Genomic DNA, 13,446 nt, shown 5'->3' with positions numbered 1-13,446 from the left:
TAATACAATTATATAATTTTCAGGTGTACATTATAATTTGACATCTGTATATTCATGTTCTGACCACTGTGTATATTCTATTGTGTGTTTACCACCCAAAGTCCAGTTTCCATATTTGATCCCCTTTACCCACTTCACCCTCTCCTCACCCCCCTATATTTGATGCCCTTTACCCGGTCTACCTCTCATCTACCTCCCATCTCCTTCCCCAAACCCTACCCTCTGATAAATACTAGTCTATAGGCCATGTCCATGAGTCTCTGTTTTTTTCTCCTGTTCAATTGCTGCTTTTAGGTTTATACCCTACATATAAGTAATATCATATGATTTTCAACATTTTCTGTCTGGCTTATTTCACTTAGCATGATTATCTCGAGGTCCATCCATGTTGCCGCTAATAGCAGTGTTTCATCTCTTCTTATGGCTGAGTAATATTCCATTGTATATATGTACTACAGCTTCTTTAGCCAATCATCTATCATAGGACACTTCAGCTGCTTCCATGTCCTGACCACCGTGAATAATGCTGCTATGAACATCAGTGTGTAAATATATTTTCAGATATGAGTTTTCAATCTTTGGGGTAAATACACAGTAGCGAGATTGCTGGATCATACGGTAGATCAATTCTTAGTTTTCTGAAGAACCTCCATGCTGTTTTTCCATAGTGGCTGTACCAAGTTGCAGACCCACCAACAGTGTGTGAGGGTTCCTTTTTCTATGCATCCTCTCCAATATTTGTTATTACTTGTCCTGTTGATTATAGTTATTCTAACAAGTGTGAGATGGTATCTCATCGTGGTTTTAATTTGCATTTCCCTAATAGCTAGCGATGTTGAGCATCTTTTCAAATATTTGTTGGCCATTTGTATTTCCTCTAGGGAGAAGTGTCTGTTCAGATCTTTTGCCCATATTTTGATTGAATCATTTGTGGATTTTTGTTGTTATTGAGTTGTATGAGTTCTTTGTATATTTTGGATATTAGCCCCTTATTGGAGGCGTTGCTTGCAAATATATTTTTCCATTCAGATGGTTGTCTCTTTACCTTGTTGATGGTTTCTTTTGCTGAGCAGAAGCTTTTTAGTTTGATGTAGTCCCATTCATTTATTTGTGCTTTTACTACCCTCACTTTTGAGGTAAAATTCATAAAATCCTCTTTAAGTCCAAAGTCCTTGAGTTTAATTCCTATGTTTTCTTCTATGTATTTTATTGTTTCATGTCATATATTCAGGTCCTTAATCCATTTTGAGTTAATTTTAGAGTGTGGTGATAGATAACATCTAGTTTCATTCTTTTGCAGGTGGCTTTCCAGTTTTCCCAGTATCATTTATTGAAGAGGCCTTCTATCTCCACTGTATGTTTTTGGCTTCTTTGTCAAAAATTATTTGCCCATATAAACATGGGTTTACTTCTAGACTCTCGATTCTGTTCTACTGCTCTGTGTGTCTGTTTTGTTGCCAATATCATGCCATTTTCATTACTATCACTTTGTAGTATAATTTGAAGTGAGGCAGAGTGATGCTTCAAGCCTCGTTCTTTTTTCTCAGGATGGCTTTGGCAATTCGGGGTCTTTTGTGCTTCCATAAAAATCTAATGATTCTTTGTTCTATTTCTTTAAAAAATATCGATGGGATTGTGATGGAGATTGCATTAAATTTGTATAATGCTTTAGGTAATATGGTCATTTAAACTATGTTGATTCTTCCAATCCAAGAACGCAGACTATATTTCCATTTCTTTGTATCTTTTTCAATTTCTTTTAATAGGGTCTTGTAGTTTTCATTATATAAGTCCTTCACATTTTTCGTTAAATTTATGTCTTGGTTTTTTATTCTTTTCATTTCAATTGGAAAAGCAATTACTTTTCCACTTCTTTTTCTGATGCTTCATTATTAGAATACAGGAAGGCTATGAGTTTTTGAACGTTGATTTTGTATCCAGAGACTTTACTGTATTTCTTCATTGTTTTTAGTAGTGTTCTTGTGGAGCCTTTAGGGTTTTCTATATAGAGAATAATGTCATCTGCAAATAGTGACAGTTTGACTTCGTTTCCTATTTCGATGACTTTTATATCTTTCCCTTGTCTGATTGCACTTGCTAGGACCTCCAATGTTATATGAAATAAGAGTGGCAATAATGGACAGATTTGCTTTCTTCCTGATCTTAGAGGGAAGGTTTTTAGTTTTTCACCATTAAGTATAATGTTGGCTGAGGGTTTGCCATATATAGCTTTTATTATGTTAAGTTACATTCTTTCTATATCAATGTTATTAAGTGTTTTGATCATAAATGGATGCTGTATCTTGTTGAAGACATTTTCTGCATCTATTGATATGATCATATGATTCTTATTTTTTAATTTTTTTATGTGATGTATCACTTTAATCAATTTGCATATGTTGAACTATCCCTGTGCCCCTGGGATGAAGACCACTTGATCGTGGTGTATAATCTTTTTAATATGTTGCTGTATTCGGTTCGCTAATAACTTATTTAGGATTTTTGCATCTGTGTTCATGAGAGATATTGGTCAGCAGTTTTCTTTTTTTATGTTATCTTTACCAGGTTTTGGTATCAAAGTAATATTGGCCTCATAAAATGAGTTGAAAAGTCTTGCCTTCTCTTCGATTCTCTGGTAGAGTTTGAAGAGAATAGGCATTAAATCTTTGAACATTTGGTAGAATTCACTGGTAATGCCATCTATTCCTAGACTTTTGCTTTTTGGTAGGTTTTTGATGATTGTTTTAATTTCCATATTGCTGATAAGTCTATTTAGATTTTTCCGTTTTTCTTGGTTCAGTCTAGAAATGTTGTATTTTTCTAAGTACTGGTCCATTTCTTATAGATTATTAAATTTGAGGTTATGTACTTTATCATAGTATTTTTGTATGAACCTTTGTATTTCTGTGGTTTCTGTCTTAATTTCTCCTCTTTCATCCCTGATTTTGTGTCCTTTCTTTTTTTCTTTAGTGAGTCTAGTCAGGGGTTTGTCGATTTTATTAACTTTCTCAAATAACTAGCTCTTTATTGCATTTTTTTCTATTGATTTTGTTGTTATTATTGTAGGCAACATACAATTGAGCCTTTTTTTAATCAACTCTGTTAGGCTATATCTTAATTGAGGCACTTAGATGATTGATATTTAAATTGATTATTGATATAGTTAAATTAATATCTACAACATCTGCTTTCTTACCATATTAACTATGCCTTTTTAACTTTTTTTAGTGGTGGCCTTAGAATTTTGAACATACATTTACAACTCTCCAAGTATACTTTCAAACAACACTACTACTTCACAGGTAGTGCAAATACCTTATAACAGCATTCCCAAGTCATTCTCCCCACCTGTTATAATGTTGCTGTCATTTGTTTTACTTATACATAAGCTATAAGCGCCAAATACATTGTTACTATTGTTGTTTTCAACAAATAATTATCTATCAGGTAATTAAGAATAATAAAAATCATATATTTTACATTTATTCTTTTTCTAATGCTATTTCTTTCATTTTTAATTTATTTATTTTAATTAGTTTCAGATATACATTACACTGGTTAGACATCTATATAGTTTGTAAAACGATTCTCCCAATTGCTCCTTCCCTCCCCTGACCCTCCACCTATCCAACGTTTTGAGGCTAATTGCATTCCCTATGCCGTGCTCCCCATCCCTGTGACCATCTATCAGCTATTAATTTGTACTTCTTTAACCCTTCACCCCATTCTCCCAGCCCCCCAAAACTCCTCCCCTCTGTCCATCACCAAATTGTCCACTATATTTGTGAGTCTGTTTTTGATTAATTTGTTCTTTTTATTTCTTAGATTCCTCACATAAGTGAAATCATATAGTGTTTACCTTTCTCTGACTTAAATATCTTCTAGGTCCATCAAAGCAATATCTTTTTCCATCCCCTTCCTTTTAGTCTGTGTGTTTCTTTTAATCTGAAGTGAGTCTCTTGTACACAGCATATGTAGGGATGTTGTTTTCCTATCCATTCAGCTACTCTATCTTTTGGTTGGAGCACTTAATTGTTTTCCATTTGAAGTACTTATTGATAGGAATGTATTATTACCAATCTTCGTTCTTGTTTTTGATACATGTTTTCTTTCTTCTTAAAAAAGTCTCTCCAACATTTTCTGTAGTACTGGCTTGGTGGTGATAAATCCCTTCAGCTTATTTTTGTCTGGGAAGCTCTTTATCTGTCCATCAACTCTAAATGATAGTTTTCAGGATAAAGTAGTCTTGGTTGTAGATCCTGGGTCTTCGACAAGTTGAATATTTTGTGCCAAGCCCTTTTGTCCTGCAAAGTTCTTTTGAGAAATCAGCTGCCAGTCTTATGGGTCTTCCCCTTATAAGTAACTATCTGTTTTCTCTTGCTGTTTTTAATACTTTCTTTGTATTTAACCATTGGCATTTTAATTATGATGTGTCTTGGTGTGGGCCTCTTTAGATTCCTGGTTTTGGGGATTCTCTGAGCTTCCTGGGGTTTTATGTCCATTTCCTTCACGAGGTTAGGAAAGTTTTCCATCATTATTTCTTCAAACAGCTGTTCAACATCTTGATTTTCTTCAGTTACACCAATCAGATGGATATTTGGACCCTTAATAGTGTCCCATATGCTCCTTAAATTATTTTAATAGTCTTGGCATCTTTTTTCATGCCATTCTGATTGAGTGTCCTTGGCTTTCCCATCCTCTAAATAGGTCATTTGATCCTTTTTTTTTCACTTTGTTTATTCCTTTGTTTATTCCATTTAATATACTTCTCATCTCAGATAATGTGTTCTTCATTTCAGACTGGTTCCCTTTTATAATTTCTATTTCCATTTTTATGTTTTTTATCTCTTTGTTGAATTTCTCACCGAATTCATCTACACTTCCCAAAATTTCATTGAGCATCTTTATAACCAGTGTTTTGAACTCTGCATCTGTTAGATTACTTGACTCTATTATATCTGGATTTCTGATCTGTTCTCTCATATGATTTCTGCTTCTTGGTCTTCTCATTTTGGCTGCCTTTCCGTGTCTGTTTCTACATACTAAGCAAAGCTTCTAAGTCTCCTGGTCTTATTAGTATGGATTTGTGAAGTAGGTGTCCAGTGGCACAGTCCTGAGAAGGCTTCAGCTTCAGGCCAAATTTAGCCCAAGCCTCTGCCCCTCCAGGGCCACCTGTTACGATCCAGCAAGCAATCTGCAGATGCTGTACTTATAATTGCCTCAAAAGGCCACACCAGAGAGTGAGGCTAGCTACCTCCAGTGTGAGATAGGTGCTGCTCAACAAGGAGCACCTGACTCGTTGAGAATATACCTGGATGTGGCTTGGGTGAGGCTGCAAGTTGGGGGAAGTGGGGTTTCAGGGAATCCTATGGGCGGGGCGACCTCTGTTATCCAGTTTGATGATGTCAGGGCTATGGCGGTGCTATGTCCAGCACAAAAATCTACTGACAGACTCGGCCCCTTTAAGAGATGTCTGCCACTGCTACTGCTGCTTCAGCCTCCATCTCACTTATCCGCTCAAGACTAGGCAGCCCAACGTCCTCGTCCCGTCCTACCTTCTGCCATTGCAGGATGTTTTCTTGGATTTCTCCCTAGTTGTATGGCTATTTCATCCCAGGCGATTTTTCCTTGCTGCTGCTCCTTGTTTCCATCACAACTTTGATTTAGTCACCAGAGAGATGAACAGAGCCTCTATCATCTACACCATTTTTTCCTCTCTTCTATTCCTTTCTTAATGTAAACCCAAGATTCAGACCTATATTATTTTCCTTCTTCTGAAGTACTTTTAATATCTTGCAAGGCAGGCCTACTGGTGACAAATTTTCTCAATTTTTGTCTGAGAAAGTCTTTATATCTCTTCCAATTTTGAAGTATAGTTTCTCTGGATATAGAATTGTAGGTTTGTGGGTTTTTTCTTTCAATACTTTATTTTTTGCATAAAATTACTTTTATTAATTGACAGATGCATCTTTATTAAATTCTTGGGGTGACATTGATTAATACATGATATAGGTTTCAAGTGTACAATTATGTAATACATCATCTGAATATTGCATTGTGTGTTCACCACCCGAAGTCATATCTCCTCTGTCACCATATATTTGACCCACTTTACCTTTATTTACTCCCCCTTTCTTTCTAGTAACCACCAAACTATTGTCTGTATCTATGAGTTTTTGTTTCTTTGTCTTCTTCATTTCTTGCTTTCAGTTTTGTATCCCACATATGAGTGAAATCACATGGTTCTCAACTTTTTCTCTCTTAGAGATAAAACTTTTTTCACTTAGCATGATAATATCAAGATCTATTATTGTTGTCACAAATGGCAATATCTCATCTTTTTTATGGCTGAGAAACATTCCATGATATATACACATCTTCATTATCCAATCATCTATCAAAGGAAAATTCAGTCATATTCATGTCTTGGACACCGTGAATAATGCTACTATGGACATTGGGGTGAATATATCTTTATGGATAAATTTTGGGGGGGTAGATACACATAAGAAGGTTTGGTGGATCATATGATAATTCTATTCTCAATTTTTGAGGAACCTCCATACTGTTTTCCCTAGTGGCTGTACCAATATACATTCATACCATGTGTGTAGGAGGGTTCCTCTTTCCCCACAACCTTTCCAACACCTGTTATTACTTGTCCTATTGATGATAGCCATTCTAACAGGTGTGAGGTGGTATCTCATTGTGGTTTTGATTTGCATTTCTCTAATAGCTAGTGAAGTCGAGCATCTTTTCATATGTCTGATGGCCATTTGTGTGTCTTCTTGGGAGAGTGTCAGTTCAGGTCCTCTGCTTAATTTTTAGTAGAATTGTTTGTCTTTTTATTGTTGAGTTGTATTATTTCTTTGTTTATTTTGGATATTAGCACCTTATTAGAGGCTTTGTTTGCAAATATATTCTCCTGTTAAGATGGTTACCTCTTTGTCTTGGTTTCTTTTAATGTGCAGAAGCTTTTTAGTTTCATATAGTCCCATTTATTTATTTTTCCTTTGACTTCCATTGACTTCGAGGTCATATTTATAAAATCTCTCTAAATCTAAGGACCATGCATTTAGGACCTATATTTTCTTCTATGCAATTTATTGTTTCAGGTCTTATATTTAGGTCTTTGATTCATTTTGAGTTAATGTTGGTGTATGGTGACAGATAGCAGTCTGGTTTCATTCTTTTGCATGTGGCTTTTCTGTTTATCCAGCTCTATTTATTTAAGAGGCTTTTCTTTCTCCACTGCCTGCTTTTGGCTCCTTTATCGAATATTATTTGCACCTATATATGGGGGTTTATTTCTGGACTTTCAATTCTGTTCCATTGATCTGTGTGCCTGTTTCCCTGTTTCCATGCTGTTTTGATTATTGTCACTTTGTAGTATAATTTGAAGTCAGAGTTTTTTTTTTCGGGATTGCTTTGACTATTCAGAGCTTTTTGTGCTTCGATACAAATATGATTATTTTTGTTCCATTTCTTTAAAAAATGCTGTTGCTTTGGCAAATAAGGTCATTTTAACGATGTTGATTCTTCTTATCCATGAACACAGAATATCTTTCCATTTCTTTATGTCTTCTTCAATTTTTTTTAATAGAGTCTTAGTTTCCCATGTATAGGTCCTTCACATGCTTCATTAGGTTTATTCCTAGGTATTTTATTTTTTGTTGCAATTGAAAAAGGAATTTTTTTTCATTTTTTTCTGAAATTTCATTGTTAGTGTATAGGTAGGAACAGAATGGAGTTTTGTACATTGATTTTGTATCCTGAAACTTTACTGTATTTGTTTATTGTTTCTAATATATGTTTTTTTTTCATGGAGTCTTTAGGGTTTTCTATGTAAAGAATTATGTCATCTGAAAAAAGTGACAATTTGACTTCTCCATAGCCAGTTTGGATGCCTTTTATTTATTTCTCTTGCCTGATTGCTCTAGCTAGGACTTCCAATCCTATATTGAGTATGAGTAGTAAGAATGGGCATCCTTTTCTTATTCTTGATCTTAGAGGAAAACATTTTGGTTTCTCACCATTAAGTATGATATTAGCTTAGGATTTGACATATATGGCCTTTATTATGTTGGGGTACTTTCCTTCTATACCTGTTGTATTAAGTTTTTTAATCATAAATAGATGATGTATCTCATCAGATGCTTTTTCTTCATCTATTGATATGATCATATGATTGTTATTCTTTATTTTGTTTACGTAGTGTATTACATTGATTGGTTTGCATATATTGAACCATCCTTGCAATCCTGGAATTAACGCCATTTGATTGTGATGTATAATCTTTTTATGAATTGTTGTATTCCATTAGCTAGTATTTTGTTTAAATTTTTGCATCTGTATTCACCAGATATATTGGTCTATAGTTTCCTTTTTTGTGTGACATCCTTAGGTTTTGGTATCAGGGTAATGCTGGCCTCATAAAATGAGTTATGAAGTATTGTCTCTTCTTCAATGTTTTGGAAGTGTTTGAAAAGAAGATATTAAATCATCTTTAAATGTTAGGTAGAATTCACTAGTGAAGCCATCTGGCCCTGGACTTTTACTTTTTGAGAGGTTTTTTATGATTGTTTCAATTTCCTTACTGTTGATCAGTCTATTTAGAGTTTCTGGTTCTTTGTGATTCAGTCTAGGAAGGTTGTATTTCTGAGAACTTGTCCATTTTTTCTAAGTGATTGGATTTGGTGGTATATAGTCTGTCATCGTATTTTTGTATCATGCATTGTAATTCTGTAGTATCTATTGTAACTTCTCTTTCATTTTAATTTTGTTTTATGTCTTTTCTCTTTTTTCTTTAGTGAGTCTAGCCAGGGTTTTGTCAATTTTATTGATGGTTTCAAAGAACCAGATCTGTGATGCATTAATTTTTTCTATTGTCTTTTTGTTTTCAATTTTACTTAATTCTTATTATTTTTATTTCCTTCTTTCTCTTACTCTCTAATTTTTATTATTTCCTTCTTTCTGCTGACTTTGGGCTTCATTTGTTCTTTTCTTCCCTATACTTTAAATATTTTATTCCCCTCTCTTCTTAATTGCATAGTTTTTTTCTAAAGATAAGTTTCATATATGTCTTATCCTTGCTTCTCTGTCAGTAAAGTATCTTGTTCCTCTGGCTTCTTTCAAGATTTTTCCTTTGTCTTTGATTTGCTGAAGTTTATGAATAGATTTTTTGGTATTTATCCTGTTTGGTGTTATCTAATCTTCCTGAATCTGTGGTTTGGTATCTTTCATTAGTTTTAGGAAATTCACAGTCATTATTACTTCAAATACTTGTTCTCTTCCTTCCTCTCTTCTTCTAGTATGTGCATTATGCCTATGTTACACCCTTTATAATTGTCCTACAGTTCTTTGATATTTTGTTCTTTTTTTTCATTTTTTTCTCTTTGCATTTCAATCTTAGAAGTTTCTATTGACATTTTAATTGTCTTTAGCTGTGTCCGGCCCATTGCTTTAGATGAGTCCATCAAACACTATTCTTTATTCCTGTTATGTTTTTTATTTCTAGCATTTCCTTTTGATTCTTAGAGTTTTCATATCTCTGTTCACATTGCCCACTTTTTTATGTTATTTATTTTTTCAATTAGAGTTATTAGCATATTAATATAATTGTTTTGTATTTCTAGTCTGATAATTCCAACATCTCTGCCATATTTGAATCTGGTTCTGATGCTTCTTCTACATATCCATTTTGTTTTTGGCTTTTAGTATGCCTTTTGATTATTTTGTTGTTGCTGATAGCCAAACATTATGTACTGGGTAAAAGGAACTGAGGTAAATAGGCCTTTAGTATGAGCTTTTATGTTTATCTGACTAGGGGTTAGGCTATATATACTGTTCATTTTAGCTGTAGATGTTAGAGACTAAAATTTCTTCCAGTGCCCTTGTTTTTTGTTTCCCTTATTGTCTTTGGGTTTCCCTGGAGACTTCTTAAGATCTGACGCATGCAACTTTTTTCAGTTGCATTCCTCTGTTGTTATACAAAAGTTTTATTGATGTAATAAAAAGATGTGTGGAGAAGGGAAGCAATCTATAGTCTTATGATTAGGCTGTAGTCTTTTAGTTAGCCTCTGCCCTTGGGCTGTGACCTTCATAAGTACTTTTCAGTTTTTACCCCTTTAGGTAAGACAGCAAGTCTAAAGAGGGATGGAGTTGGGTATTTTGCTTACCACAGGACACTTAGTCTCTGATAAAACCTCACTCAGGCTCTGGTAGAACAGTTGTGCTTGAAGGCAGGCCTTGTTAAGAACAGAATATCTTTACTGCATCTACTGCAAGGATGAAGACCATTTTCAGCATTCACACTGTCAACATTACAGAAAATGTGGATATCACTCTGAAGGGACCCACAGTTATTGTGAAGGGCCCCTGAGGCAACCTGTGGAGAAACTTCAATCATATCAATGTAAAATTCAGTCTCCTTGAACAGAAAAAGAAGAGGCTCTGGGTTGACAAATGGTGGGGAAATAAAAAGGAACTGCCTACCGTAATTATGTACAGAACATGATCAAAGGTGTTATACTGGGTTTCCATTAGAAGATAAAGTCTGGGTGTGCTCACTTCCCCAATAACACCGTCATTCAAGAAAATTGTTCTCTTGTTGAAATCTGAAATTTCTTGGGTAAAAAAAATACATCCACAGTGTTCAAATGAGGTCAGGTGTTGCTTGTTCAGTATCTCAAGCACAGAAAAATGAGTTAATTCTTGAAAGAAATGACACTGAACTTGTATAAAATTCAGCTTCTTTGATTCGACAAGCCACAACAGTTAAAAACAAGGATATCAGAAAATTTTTGGATGGTATCTATGTTTCTGAAAAAAGAACAGTTCAGAGGGCTGATGAATAAGGTCTAAGTTTTTCATCTATGGAGATACCAAGATGTCAGATGATTCCTCAAACTTATTTGTGATATTTTAAAGATACAGTGTACATTATGTATTGATTTGGGGCTTTTTTATAAACTGATTTCCCTTTCCAACTATTTGGTAAGTAAACAATTAATTTAATTCTAGTGTTTTAAGAATAATTACAGAAGAAACAAAACAGCAGCTTATTCTAATAATATTTCATGGTAGAAGTGACTTGAATCTGGTTTTTGAAGGAATACCAAGGCCATTTCAGGCAAGAAAGGTATGATACCAGTAATAGGCAACACTGTAGCTATTCATCATCAAATGCAGAATTTGGAGAGAAGTTCTGAAGGTATCTAATTTTTCAGAAGCATAAATTTGAGTATTTATAAGGCAACTGTGCCTGAGTCACTTATATATACAAGTAACTTTTTGTGAAAAAGCAGCTGGGAAGTGAAACGAAGTGATGCAGCCTTAACAAGTATTGGAAAATGCAGTTATTTTGCGTTTGTGATAAACGTGGTTGCTGTAGTCCAAGGTTCTCTCAATGTTATCCTCTTCCTTTCCTCAGCCATTTACTCCTATATCCTAGCCCTTGATATTTCTAAAAAGTAATAATCCTTTCATAATTTCTTAATTCCATGTATTATACTTTGAATATAATCTTTGGTTTGATGATTTTAATGGTTAAGACTTTAAGAAAGGAATGAAATGATAAATCTAGGATTTGCTTTGAAATATTTAAGGTGAGGTTGGAGTAAGCATTGGATGGGGTTGTAGGTGAAACAAGTTACTTCTAAATTTATTTGTTGAAGTTGAATGGGGATTTGGTATACTAGTCCTACTTACATAATGTGTTAAAATTTTTCATAATGGAGAAATGAAACAAAAAGCCTTGTATATTTCACATGGATTACTATAATAGCTTTTTAACTGATAACTTTGCTCCTCCTTCCCCCGTTCAGCAGCAGCAAGAATGCTTTTTTCAAACTCTCAGCTCCCTCTTAACCTTTCTGACTACACTGACTGAACTCACCTTCCTGTTCATTAATATCGCTAAGCCTTCAAGTTGTCATTTCCCTTTGGAATGGTTACTTCAAATCTAGCCAAATGTATTCAGTGAAACCTATCTTGACCACCCTTTTAACTGTGCTCACTCCTCACCTCCATCCTAGCATACCTTTATCCTATATGTTATTGTCCATAGCATTTATAATGTAATATTTATAGTTTGTTTTGTATTATATACATTTTTCCTGTTAAAACGTAACCTTCATAAGAGTGCAATCTTTTCTACACAGGTATTCTAAGTACTTGGAGCAGCACTTGCACATAGCTATTTGCCAAGTGAATGGTGCTCAGATTGCCAGGAGGTTCAAGTTCAAAAGACGGTAATAGTAATGGGACTGGAAAAGATGTTTTGGAAGGTTTTGAAGTGTGTCAAAGTTAAATATGAGGAAGAAATTTTCAAGTGACAACATCAAAGAGGGATAGATGTATTAATATTAAGAGTATCAGTACACAGGTGGTGGTAGCAGCTGTGGAAATAAATGTGATTTCTCTGAGTGAAGTGGGTTGTTATGCTGGGTGAGACCTTCACAGGAGATAACTATTGGAGGTTGGTTGTTGATAAGGAGTGATTTCCATTTAATATCTTGGGTGTAGTGAATGAAAGTCTAGTTTTCCCCAGAAAAGACTTCCATGCCTTATGTGTCTACTATGAATAAGCATTTGTGTGTTATTTTATCAAGTTTGAGGTATAGGAGTCCACATTTTATAATGAGAAAACATACTCAGAAATAATCTAGTTGACACACATCTTGGGGAGATGAGGGTAGACAGTGTTGAGGCAACAACCAGTTGCAACACCAAACTCATTCATATTCCACAGTTCTTACAATTGACTAAATGGTTACCAGTTTATCTGGAATAAATTACATTGAGATTTAAAAAAAATAAAATAAGAGTAAAATTTTCTGAGCATATTTCAATATGGCTATATCCTCCCTCCCTCTGCTGGATCCTCACTGTGAGAACTTAGTAGGGCTCCTAGAGATAAAATTCATGAAAATGTGGGGGCTTCCATAAAACTGGTCCCCCTTGGAGTTTTTAACCCACAAGTTTATCTTCACTGAGCCTCCAGCAATTCATGAATTATAGTTTGTTTTCCTACCCCAGTACTGCTTCCAATGGCAGTTTCTGCTCCTGGACTTTTTTTTCTGGTAAGCTATGAATATATCTACCTCTCTCTCTCTTCAATTTTGGGGGCAGCAGTTTTCTCTGTGACCTCAATTCTCTGGTGCATCTAATAAGAGTTACTCTTCTTTTTTTCTTATTATGATGTTAGGAATGATGATTTTCAAGCTCCTTACATGCCAGAAGAGGCCCAGAAATCTCATGTTGCCTCAACACACAAGATCTTATTTTTCTGGTTTCAACTACTTTTAGCTCAAATCTCTTTAACTTGCTCTTGAAATTCTTAGTTCTAGGAAACCCTAAAGCCTATCCCGCTTGGTTTCAAACCCCTTTCATGTCATACTTTACCTAGTCTCAGACCAAAACTGCCCATGCTTCACCATCAATATC

The 13,446-nt window shown here is 34.6% G+C and overlaps 1 pseudogene; it reads left to right on the top strand.

Moving 5' to 3' along the window:
- The first annotated feature begins 10,288 nt into the window (after positions 1 to 10,288).
- On the top strand, positions 10,289 to 10,856 carry LOC120611544 (60S ribosomal protein L9-like; annotated as a pseudogene).
- Positions 10,857 to 13,446: the final 2,590 nt, after the last annotated feature.

Source organism: Pteropus medius, unplaced genomic scaffold (genome assembly GCF_902729225.1).
Source record: "Pteropus medius unplaced genomic scaffold, Ma_sr-lr_union100, whole genome shotgun sequence".
Lineage (NCBI taxonomy): Eukaryota > Metazoa > Chordata > Mammalia > Chiroptera > Pteropodidae > Pteropus > Pteropus medius.
Note: the sequence above shows the minus strand (reverse complement) of the source record. Positions and strands in the feature narration are given on the sequence as shown.